The 12,626-nt window shown below is 42.3% G+C and overlaps 1 protein-coding gene across 2 annotated transcripts in view; it reads left to right on the plus strand.

The window, feature by feature from the left end:
• The first annotated feature begins 11,263 nt into the window (after positions 1–11,263).
• Positions 11,264–12,626, plus strand: part of RNF146 (ring finger protein 146) — a 34,155-nt gene continuing 32,792 nt past the window's right edge. Inside the window, exon 1 of one of the 2 annotated variants that reach the window (XM_004702056.3) lies at positions 11,264–11,346. The gene's annotated coding sequence lies outside the window, so the exon portion shown is untranslated. Of the gene's footprint in view, positions 11,347–11,889; positions 12,273–12,626 lie in introns of those variants that run through there. The other variant, XM_045294644.1, reaches the window with a different exon arrangement.

The raw sequence follows: 12,626 nt of genomic DNA on the forward strand, positions 1-12,626 counted from the left end.
ATCTCTATGTTTCAACACTTTGCTCAGTGTCTTCTGCAGTTCCAATCAGCGCAGGAAGTATTATCTAAATCTTCTGGCCTCGAGCTAGTAAAGGTTGTGGTTCATAAAACCATTAATCTTTTGAACTCATTGTTTCCTTGAGTCTTGTATCTTTACTCTGGTTGTGCAACCGTTGCATCTTGGAAGTTGGACGTAACTCGGATTTAACAAAGCACGCTAAACACTGCCCTAGCTTAAGTTAATTCAGCCAAGTTCTCGAGAAGCAGTTGAATATCCACTTATGTTTTCTTTCTGATCTGTTTCATGGTTTTATCTCTCAGATCTAATTCTTGATCTACTGGGAGTTTTTAATTTAAATGAACCACAGCAACTCAAACATGCCAATGAATGCATAAGGTAAGCTGGTGTAAAGCAATGGGAGATAGAACTGTGCCAAAGCATCAGGGGGCCACCACTCCTCTGTTCATGCCAATCGCTGCCATCTGGGAATGTCCAGGCTCAGTGTTGCTATATTTTCTGGTTTACTTTTCTTCCTAAGATTTTTTTTAAACCCTTGGACTTTTATGTAATTTTCCTTATTTCATTTTTATGCATTTTTTCCTAAAAGTTTTTGTTGAAAAACACAGCCTTTAGCTTTCCTTTATCAAACATAATATACACTTATATTCTCTTAGCTGTTCCATGGATTTCTATATTCAACCAATTCCTCATTAGTTTCCTAATGATAAACTTCACATAATTGACTTAACTATTATTAAAGTATTTAAATATCAGTGAAAAGGTATCTTTATGTGTTTAAAATATCTGGATGCAATAAAAATTTATATTGATTTCCAATTTTTCCTTCCTTTTATTTTCTGTACATTTAGATGAATTTTTAAAAATCATTTTATTAGGGGCTCATACAACTCTTATCACAATCCATACATACATCAATTGTGTAAAGCACATTTGTACAGTCATTGCCCTCATCATTCTCAAAACATTTGCTCCCCACTTAAGCCCCTGACATCAGCTCCTCCATTGGGTGAATTTAAGAACAACCTTGAGACTTTGTTTTAAAAGATTAGCTTCCTATTGAGATTTCACTAATGAAAAATATTTTATAAATTTGTTATTTTGATTTTTTCCACTCAGGAACAAGAATATCTTTCTGGGATTGGGAAAAGTAAAAATTGAGATTCGGAAGGTGGAATAAATATATCATTGAGTAACTAACTATAATTTTCTGGGCTATCAAAAATCTTTATGGAGTTCTACTAAGCAGGAGGCTGGTGGTTCAAAACCACCTGGTAGGGGAGAAAGATGAGGCTATCTTTCTCATAAAAATTTTGCTTTCAGTGGTCTTTGGAGATCCTGGATTTTAGACTTTGTCTTTTCAAAGTGTACAGCAGTCTTCATAGGTCCTACTGGAAGGACTCAATTTGGAAACTCCACTAAGTGAACAGGACTCTAAACAGCTGTTGCAGACTAAAGGACCTGAAATGCTCCTTTGGCCTTAAACCTGAAGCATCCCAATGTGGGAAGAAGCAGAGGACTGCCATCCCACTGTCATGGACTTTGGTTTGAATGTCCTATTGCTTCGGGGTTGCCTAATAATTGACAACTTGAGACTACCATATGTGTGCTATTTTCATTTTCTTTTGGGTTGTTCATGTGTGACGTGTTTTACTTCTGCAGAACTCTTGCCTCATGTCTAACCCTTATTATTTTCTTAAACATTTTTCTTTTGCTTAAGTTTTAATCTGCATAAGGTTCCATGTATTTTTATCTAAAGGGCTTTCATATATGGACATAAATACATGGAGCTTTATGCAGATTAAATATATGTATTCTCATTTTTAAATTAGTATTTTCAATTCTATTCCATTGGCTAATTAATGCTATTAATCTTAGAACTACCAAATGTCCCTCAAAGGTTATTTATGACGCGACATATATTTCTCAGGAGGCTGATAATGCTGCCTCTACAGTAGACCATAGAAATACATAAACCTTAAATATGAATAGATTTTGAGCTCTTAACCATAGCCCTAATCTAAAAATAATTTGTGACTGTGATGTGATTCACACATTGTGATGTGATTCACACATTGTGATGTGATTCGCCAATTGTGAGGTGGCCCAGCTCAATACTAACCCTCATGAGGAAATCACTGAAGATATGGTTGCATAGCAAAAGTATGGTGAAGAAATCATATGTTACCTGACTACCAAAAAGAAATAGCACCTGGGGTCTTATATTCTTGTCTTTAAATAAGCAGCCATCTAAGTGATGGGTCTGGTAACCATCAGGTAACCATGGACCATCAGGTCAATGTTGAACTACTACCCACATGGAAGCAGTGGATGTGCAACACCACATGGAAGATGCACACCAGCTAGTGTGATCAAATGATTATTTTTAATAATACTTCATGATCAGAGGGGGAATTCTGAGCACCCTGGTGTGAAGAGTATGGATGAAGGTGACAGCCCAGAACCAGAATCTACGTAAGAGTCCCCACATAGATTAAGCCTCCATTGAATGTTTTCTGATCATTACCTACTGATCTAGATAATCTTGCCCTCAGGCAGAAGGCCTTGGAGCGTAGATTGCCTCCACCCATCTCCAGCCATCCCAGGGAAGAAATCTCTCTTAGGAGCTTGTCTAGGTTCGACTTTAATAATGGTAATCTTAATAATGGGAATCATTATTAAGGGGGTTGTTACAGATCACAGTCATGCCCTATCAGGTGGCCCTGACTGCCTTGGTTAGAAGGCCCTGGACCAGTCTTGTAAGCCCTTCTATCTAACAATGTGCATGGCCCCATTCCTGCTTCTGTAGTCCCACCAGTCGCTGTGACGTACTGAACTACCACCAGTCCTACTTTCGTAACAGTTTCCTTTGCCCTCCATTCCCTTTTTAAGACTTGATACCGCAATGAACCTTGGACTCCAATTCAACCTCACGTCAGTGGTCTCCCTCATCCAGATAACGTGTCTGTGTTTTTGCATTGTCCTTGTCTCTTTCCCCCTATCCCCAACAGTTTTATTGGCACTTAATTTACATACCATACAATGGAATAGTTCAATCAAATCAAGGGGAATTGTACAATCACCAGCACATCTTAGAGCACCCCCCACCGCTCCACCGCTCCACCCCCTCATGGTGAAATTGCCTTTAAAAGGAGCTGTGCAAATCACAATCAGTTTAGTGCTCTCTCTCCCCACTCCTGCCTTCATTATTTATGCCCCAAATCCTTTCCCTACTTATCCCCACCCTCACCCCTGCATTCCTTGAAACATTCCTTGAAACATCCATTCCTCCTGCGCTGCGCAGCTGGGAACCCCAACAGAAAACATTGAAAACCAAATTGCTCTCAGATCTTATTAGTGTACAGACAAAAATAAAAATAATGCATGAGAGGGAGGAGATCCCCATCAACATTCAAAAAGCCAGGGAAGACATTTTTGTCACAGAACGACTACGATAAGAGATAGTTGCCCTCAGAACAATCCCAGGACTTGTCTATAGGGAGGTTGATTGGCGAAGGATCATGTTTGGTTCAGCCTCACAATTACAACACTTGCCTTTGGCTAGAGCAAATCAGTAAATGCTATCTTTAAATTTAAAAAGAACCAAAAAGGTGTACAGACTTAAAAACCCAACATAGGGTCACCATGAATCACAATGGAACAATGAATAACACTAGATTTGGGGAGTTTTCATTCTTTAAACTTTGAAAGCACTCACTAGTAAAGCTTTCATGAATGTTTTGTGGGAATTTCATGATCGTTGAACATGTTTTCTGCTTCTCTTGAAATTCCCCTATTTTTATTTTCCAAAAAAAATATTTTATTTAAACTTTTACTAATAGTTCTGTATACACAAGGCAATAAAGACACATTATTCTTCTGTTCTAATATTCTAATGGAGTCTATAATCTCAGAAGAAACAAATATCAAGTAATTATAAATTCTCTGGTGACATTAATATGTTCTGCAGTGACAGGTTGAAGGATGTTGAGGAACTCTGAGTAGAAAAAAATTTAAGAAAATGACATTTAATGTGACATTGACATGGAACCATCAAGGAAGCAGGCAAAGAGATTCTGGGTAGACACCACAGTTAGTTTAAAACAGTATTTTCAGATGTGCAAAGAAAATTGCTATGTTCAAGTTGCTTTTGTTATTTGCCTTCTCAAATTTGTTCACGTGGTGTCATCTTGAAATTTTAACTTCCACTCTATGTATTTTATTTTCTTATTCTTAGTAATGCTTATTTATTTCTTACCTTTATTCAATATGCAGAAAACACAAACTTGCTTGCCAAAAGTGACAAGGACTTGAAATATTTACTGGTGAAGATCAAAGAGCACAGGTTTCAGCGTGGATTACATCCTTTTCATAGAGAAAACAAAAGTCCTAAGAAGTAGGCCAATAAGTATCACCATAATGAACAGAAAGTATTGACGTTGTCAAGGAGGTCTTTTTACTTGGATCCACGTGGGGTACCAGCCCCAACAATCAAATGGGTCCAATGGGTGGTTGTGTAATTGAAGGGTAAAATTGAAGAGGCATCAGACAAGATAAAGCATGTGAATGCTCACCTCTGGGACAGCCATGACCTCAGCAGCCAGTTCTGCACAGAGAGAGAATGTTTCCAACCAAGGCTTACATACACTCAGGGAGCATTTAAGCCTCCCTAATTACAGGTAATCACATGCATAACAGGGAGGGGTTGTACAATACACATATGCAGGACAGGAAGAGGACAAGCTAGGGGTTATACACACAATAGGACAGGGAGGCAGTAGAGGCATACATGTGACAGGAAGGAATACACCTAACAAGGTGGGCACACTCTAGAGCAGGTAAGGCAGCCTATCCTTGGTCCTCCCTGAGTTGACTTGACCTTAGGTGTCTTTGGGCTCTCCTTCAGGGGAACCATTCATTTATCCTTATCAGAAGGGAGTGGGCTCTACTGAGGGTGGGACAGGCAATAGGGTATGATTGCTCTAGATGGCTGATAACCTTCAGGCAGATAACCTTTAAACAGTTGACCTCAAAGTATGTAGTCAGTGCCTTAGATTTGGCTTAAATTATGGGGGGCATACTGGGGAATAACTTTTCTGTTTCCCACAGATCCACATTCAGCTTGAGCAGAAACTGCTGCAAAAGGTCTCTTTAAAATCTTAAAAAGCAAAAACACATTTTGATTACTAAGGTGCATCTGAGTCTTTTCAAATGTCTCATATGCATGCAATAGCTGGACAATGAAAAATGAAGTAACAATGGATGTCTTTGTAACATTAACGTTGGTGAAGAATATTGAATATAGCGTGGACTGTCAGAACAAACAAAACTGTCTTGGAGAAAATCAGCCCAAATGTGACCCAGCAGCAAGGAGGATGAGATCATCCCCCTCACTTGGACAGATCATCAGGAAGCACTTCGAAAAGTACATCAGGTATGGTCAAGTTGAGGGTCAGTAAAAAGAATAAAAGATCTTCAGTGAGATGGATTGACACCATAGATACTGTTAGTTCTCTCTGTAGCTAGTTATACCTCCGTCCTTGGCTCCGCGCAAGAAAGAATTCACACCAAAGCCTGGTTCATGATCGAAGTGAGTTTTATGAGAGTTAGAAAACATTTCAGGTTTACACAGCAGCCGGGGGCTCCTCCCGAACATGCAGCCTGGTTGGAAGCTACTCGGAGTCATGCAAAAGTGTCCCAAAGTCCTGCCAAAGCTCTCTGCGCCAAAGTTCTCTCTCTCCCCTGACTCTGGGCTTCTGCCTTTTCAAGGATTCCACGGGGAGGTGTGGTGGAAGACCCCTGATCGAACCCATGGCCCGATAACCTTTTGTTTGATGTGGGAAACACAACCAGAAAGAGAGTGTATGTGGACAAACTCTTGCATTCATGTTAAGGAGTCTGGGAGGCCAGGGCTCCTGTGGTGGATGGGAACGTCACATTGGTGGGCTGGAGATGTGTCCCACTCACAGTATCCTAAGTAAAAGTCACCCCTTCAATGCCTTCACAGAATAATGCCAAATATAAGGTACTGTTTGCAAACACATGGTTGCTTACTATCCTCCCAAGGTCAACTGCTTGAAGGCTATTTGCCTGAAGCTTGTCTGCCATCAAAAGCAATCAGACCCTACTGTCTTTCCCACCCTAAATAGAGCCCACTCCCTTCTGATAAGGATCATAGATTGTTCCAATGGAGAAGAGCTAAGGGATACCTGAGGTCAAGCCAGCTCAGAGCCCACCAAGTTAGGCTGTCATCGTGACTCCAGAGCCATTGTGTTAATTATGTGTCTTCCTGTCACAGGTATGCCTCTAGCATGCCTCCCTTTCCTATTGCATGCATCCCCCTACCTCGTCCCTCCTGTTATGTCTATGCCGCTAGCACAACCCCTTTCTGTTACGTATGTGCATGTGCTCACTGTGGCCTGATGGCCCCAAATTATATAAACTCATGAGTTTCTGCCAGGACCTCGCTCTGCCAGGACTTGGCTCCTGAAGTCATCACGGAGGTGAGCACACCAAAACTTTTGTCTCAATTTCAGAATTAAGTAAGAGGTGAGCACTTGCATGCTTTATCTCGCCTGATATCTCTTTACCCCTCAATTACACAACTGGTCCTTTGACCCATTTGCTTGTGGAGGCTGGTCCCCACCACCTGGGGAAATTATTAAAGTATTCTTGGTAATCTAAATATAGAACTTCTTACTGTTTAGGGCAAACACATAGGCTACTTCTTTCCATTTCAGAAAATCTATGATCTTGAGCAATATAATCATTTCTGAACTTCAACCAGAGACTTGCTTCTTGATGCCTAATCTATATTAGCCTTCCTATATACTTTATATATCAGAGAAATAAAAAAGGTTCTATTAAAGAATACACTGACAGTGAGTTTTCTGTTTGTTTCTGCCAAACAAACAGAAGTGGACGGCACACTTAAGTAGAAAGAAGACTGATTTGTTTTCTTCTGGCCATGGCAGTTGCACTGGTAGATGACTTGGTGATCATGGGTTCCTGGTTTCGCAGCCTCATACACATTAAAGCCAAACCAAACCCACTGCTTGATTCCAACTCATTAAACCAAACCAAACCCATACTCACTGCCATCAAGTCAATTCTGACTCACCAAGACCCTATATTACAGCAGTTTCCAAGACTATATCTTTTTGTTTTTAAGTTTTCTTGGCATATGTATCATTCACATACCACACAATTTACTAGTTCAATCATATTAAGAAGAGTTATGCAATCATTACCACGATCAATTTCAGAACATTTTCTTCTTGCTTGTACTCACTGTTTGCTCATTTCCCCACACCCTCCTCTGCCATGCCCTAGGTAATTTTAAATTCACTTACTGTCTCTATAAATTAATCTATCCTGGAATGCCTATATAGAAAACCATACAAAACAAAAGCCATGAAACAAGCAATGAAAACAAAACAAAGCAGAAAAACCCCAAGTGAAAAAAAGCAGAAAATATTAAAAACTGAAACAACTTTCAAATGGGTCAAAAGGAAGATCAAATGATAAGGTGTTCCATTTTAAACTAACACCTACCAGACTGCATATCCCTTTAAAAAAATCATTTTATTGGGGGCTCATACAGTATTATGACACTACATACATGCATCCATTGTGTCAGGTGCATTTGTACGTTTGTTGCCATCATCCTTTTCAAAACATTTTCTTTCTACTTGAGCCTTTGGTATCAGCTCATTTCCACCACCACCCACACGCTCCCCCATCCTTCCTCCCTCCCTCACTCTTGATAATTCATCTTTTTTTTTTCATGTCTTACACTGACTGATGTCTTCTTCACCCACTTTTCTGTTGTCCTTTCCCCAGGGAGGGGGTTATATGTAGATCATTGTGATAAATTGGTTCCCCTTTTCTCCCCCCACATTCCCCTGACCCTCCTGGTATCGCTACTCTCATTATTGGTCCTGAGGGGCAGACTGTATATCCTTACAGGAGCAAACAGTCTCAACTTTTTCCTCGGGAGAGGCAGCTGGGTTCAAACTGATCCCCTATAGATTAGCAGCTACAAGTTTAGCCCAAAGTGCCTAAGCTTATTCACAACACTTATTCAGTGCTAAGGGCACCTCTATCCAGTTGATTTTGATTCATAATGGCCATAGGATTTCCGAGGTTGTAAATATTTATGGGAACTGATGGCCTAAACTTACTCCCAAGAAGCAGCTGATGATTTTGACTGTCTACCCTGTGGTTAGCAGTCCAAGCTTACCTGACAGCCATCAGCATTTCAAGGCTCCTTGAACTCTCTCAAATTCTACAGAGCAGAATAGAGTCCAACTCTGATGGTTTTCTGGAGATGTTAATCTTTAAGTAGCAAAAAACCTCATCTTTCTTGGAGTATCTGATAGTTTTAAATTGCTAACCTTGCAGTTAGCATCGCAAAACAATGTTACCTCACTACATCACCAGGGCTCCTTCAATGGTGCACACTCTCAATTATTCACTCACTCATTCCATTTGGAACCGCTTGTCTTATAGTCAGCAGCCCAATGTGTAACCCCTATGCCACCAGGGGATCCTTCCAGGGCCCTTTAGGATGTTAGTATCCCCACTGTAGCCATTCAGAACTCGTTCCAGTAACCTTGGCTGGGAATGTGCTGGTGAACTCCAGGGGGCCTAGTACAATCTTCACTCTCCATCCAACAGCTTTCTGCAGTTACTGATTTCTGGTCATGCTCATATTCTTTTCATCCCTTCAGGTTTCTAATGCTGTTGCAAATAACCACATCAAAGTTTCTTTGTTTGAAATACTTAGGATAGTTTCTGTTTCCAAAATTGCCTCCCAATTGGACTATGTCCATGAAAATAGTTCAAATGTCTAGGCTATAATTTCACTACATGGGTATTTTGTATGCATACCCTTTTGTAAGCACCTATTCTATGATTATAAAATAACATTCATTTCTAAATCCTAAGCATTTTGAGAACTTGGCATTGTAAAACATAATTTCTGCCTTTACAATTATACGTGCCTTTTTACGTGATAAGGGACACTATTGAGTTTATTAAAATAATATTCTGAATTAAAAATAACACTATTATGTAAAAAACAAAACAAAACAAAAAAACCAACCCAGATCATTGAGAGGTCATTTTGTTTAATAACTCAAGCATAGACTTTGGAGATTATAGAGTAGCTAATACTTTTCACTATAAGATTGATAGAAATTAATCCATACTTAATGTATATACACTTGTCTCAGTATTGTGGAGGATGGACTTCAAGACATCCTCACCAATAACAAAATATGTGAATGCTCAAATTCCTCCCCTAAATGTCAAAGTGATTGCTTACAGACTATACACGTGTTCTATACTTTTAAACCATTTTTAGATTACTTATGATACCTAATACCATGTGGGTTTTATGAGGAGGTTTTACAAAGTTCCTGGGAAAATAGATTTAAAAGGTAATGGAACTTTACTATGCACTTTTTTGAAGGCCCCTTTTACCTGAATGGCACAGTACGTTCCCTCTTAGAGAACGTGTTCTAGAAGACGAACGTCGTGAAACTGAAGGACCGACAGTCTTGTTCGTTGCAATGGGGTCCATTCCCACGAGAGCAAAGGGTGAGCTGTGACCTTTCTGGAGTGGATCGGGGCAGTCCCTGAGGAGCCTCTGGGTGGTTTTGCATGGCCATTCTTGTAACTAGCAGTTATTATTTATCCGTTTGTACATGGATGAATACTTTGAAGAACTCAGTAATTTTCCTAAAAGTATTTATGAACCAAGAGATACATTTGTCATCTGGTCCAAATGTTTTTCTGTCAAGATTTTTGAGGAAGCCATTTAACCTTCTTATATGTGTCCTAAATTGGGACAGAGCATTGGACTAGATACACTAAGTCCCTCTTACAAATCACATGTCTACCAGCTTCTGCCTGTTCCATTGTGCCAATGTCTGTAACAGTGGGGGAAAAAAAGTATCTGCACCATTGTTCATTACTATGTCCTTATAGGAGGTATGAAGCACTTAAAATAATGTCTGTTACACTGTAAATTAATATTAGCATCATATCTTTCAACTTGAATATATATTATATATATGAATTCACAGAAATAAAAGGGAATGTGCATACTACAGTTACATATCTAAAAGAACATTGAAGTTTCAAGCCTGAATACAGTAGCTAATAAAATCTCCAAGTGAAATACCATTGCCATGGAAAGCTGAAGTATATTTTAAAGATAGAAAGCACTCCCTTCTGTACGCTTTATTTTGCTACAAATTAAGACAATTTAGTCAATTCCAAAAAAGGGTTGAAGGCACATGTTAAAATAAAAATCAAGTCTTTGCCAATAGTTTTGATGTTTAAAATCATACACATGCTATTAAAAAAAATCTATTTCAAATCCACAGCTTTTATAGACTGACGAAAGAGGCCTGATCGCTCCATGGGGTCAGCATTGGGCTGCTACCTCAAGGTGGGAGGTTCAAACCTACCAGTCTAAGTGAGGGAGAAAGAGGAGACTGACTGCTCCTGCACAGATTCAGTTGGACTCAACCCCAGGGCCGTGCATGTTGCTTTGGGTGGCACAATTGTTAAGGCGCTTGCCTGCCTACTGAAAGGTCGGCGGGGTAGGCAGTTTGAAGCCACCAGCTCTCCATAGAGAAGGATGTGACAGCCTGTTTCCCTCAAGATTTACATCCTTGGAAACCCTAGGGCCCATTCTACTCTGTCCTATAAGGTCCTTGGGACTTGTTTTCAGAATGCTAATTAATCTCTTTCTGTTAAGAGAATTAGGGCCAAACAGGCAGTAAGATCCACATTTCTCCCCTCCACTTCACATTAAACTGCTCAGCGATTCAGAAGGTGGATTAATTGGAGCGCCTGAAATGACTGTTTTTTCTCCCTCCCGAAAGAAACCAAACAGAACTTCTGCGAAGGGCATTTCACACTCGGGGCGAGCTAGGTGTTCAAGAATTGCTCCGGGTGACGAGGCTGGGGTTCTGATCAGCCACCTCCTACTGGTCTATGTATGACCCACTTCCTCCAACCAGAACGTCCCCGTGGCTGTTTCAGAGGCTCCTGAACCTAATTATAAACAAGAGGTTGGCAGTCCCCAGGCCACACCACCGCCCATCCCCCCCGAGGAAGGCGGGGGCGGGGCTTGGAGCAGCGGGGCGGAGACGTGTGGCGCGAGCCGGGCTGCGCGGCGCGGCTTCCGCCTCGCGCGGCCCCGCCCCCACGACGCGCTGGGCGGTCACGTGACGTTCGCGCGCGTCCCCGGCCGCTGCGGGCTCTGAGGCTGAAGAGAAAGAACTGCGAGGTGGACGCGGTGGTGGCCAAGAGGTGGGAACCCGGGCGAAGCCGTCCTTAGCGGGTAGAGCGGAGAGTGGCGTTTCCAGGACCGTGTCTCGGGGCGAGGAGGGCTAACCTGCAGTGTCACCCCCGGCTGCGGCCCACTCTGCCTCTGCCCCGCGCCCGGGGCCGGAGGGGCGGCGGCGAGGTCCGGGGCCGGGACGTTTATTGACGCCCTTGCGCCGGCGCGGCCTCGGCCGTCCGAACGGAGGCGGCTGGGGACAGCGCAGCCTGTCGCCCGCCCCCGCCGTGACTGCTGTCGCAGCACGGAGACTGGAGGCCTCTGCGTTACCCGGGGCCGCCGCAGCCCCTGCCCTGCGCGACGGCCCCGAGCTGGTCGGGGTGCGAGAGGTGTAGCCGCGGCCATTACTACGCAGCCCCTTCCGCCAAGGTCCGCGTCGTGGTCTTTGGCGCTGGCCGGGCCCCTGCCTCCTCCTCTTGGGGGTGGTGTCAGGCCGCAAAGCTTCGGGGGTGGTGTTTTGGAGGAGAACTTGCGCCCTGTTTTCCGTGTGGAGGCCACCACTTAGGCCTTTGGTCCCACCGAGGCCTGGGTGTACAGACCCCGCATCGAATCTGTTTTGTTTTTCACCAGAGTCTCTGTCTCTCCTCCTGCATAAGACCCAGATGCGTTCGAAGACAGCTGTTCATCTCCGACAGTGCACATTTCTAGATCTTTGGTTTCACGGGAATTAAGCTTCGGGGCAACTGGAGATCTCTCCGAATACCCTTTGAGGCTCCACACCAAAGTGTTCTAAAAGCGCACACTGTTGCTTTGTTCTTGTTGGTGGGGGCAGAGTTCTATCCTTAACCCCCATCCCATCAGAAAGCCGCGATCTTCCTCCATTGTTGTTTTGTTTTCTGAAGGCTTCTGAAGGAAGGTTGCGAAATGTGGAGATGGAACAGAGAGCTCTCTGCAGGTAAAACCTCCAGGAGTGTAAGTTTACCACACACATTCCGGCAACTGGATTTATAGTTACCCGCTTTCGCCTGGTTTTGTTCTCCTTGTCATTTTAGGTAGCACTTATTGCTCAAGTTTCGAAAGTATCCTTTTGCTCAGTATCATTTTTGCAACATTGCATTATTGTGGAACTCAGGAGAAGAAGACTAATAGAGGCTAGAAAAACGCTTTGTCTTTGTATGGCTGACGATTTTAGGTGCCAAGTCGTGCCTTTCCCTCATTGTGTTTAGTGTTTAAGTAGGGTATAAAAGTGTGCCGTGGTCTATAAAGTTGTTACAATTTCGGAAATTGAAGACGGTTTGTGTTCAATAAG

The sequence above is a fragment of the Echinops telfairi genome, unplaced genomic scaffold (assembly GCF_000313985.2).
Source record: "Echinops telfairi isolate 266 unplaced genomic scaffold, ASM31398v2 ScPeMD7_3533;HRSCAF=4204_0, whole genome shotgun sequence".
NCBI lineage: Eukaryota > Metazoa > Chordata > Mammalia > Afrosoricida > Tenrecidae > Echinops > Echinops telfairi.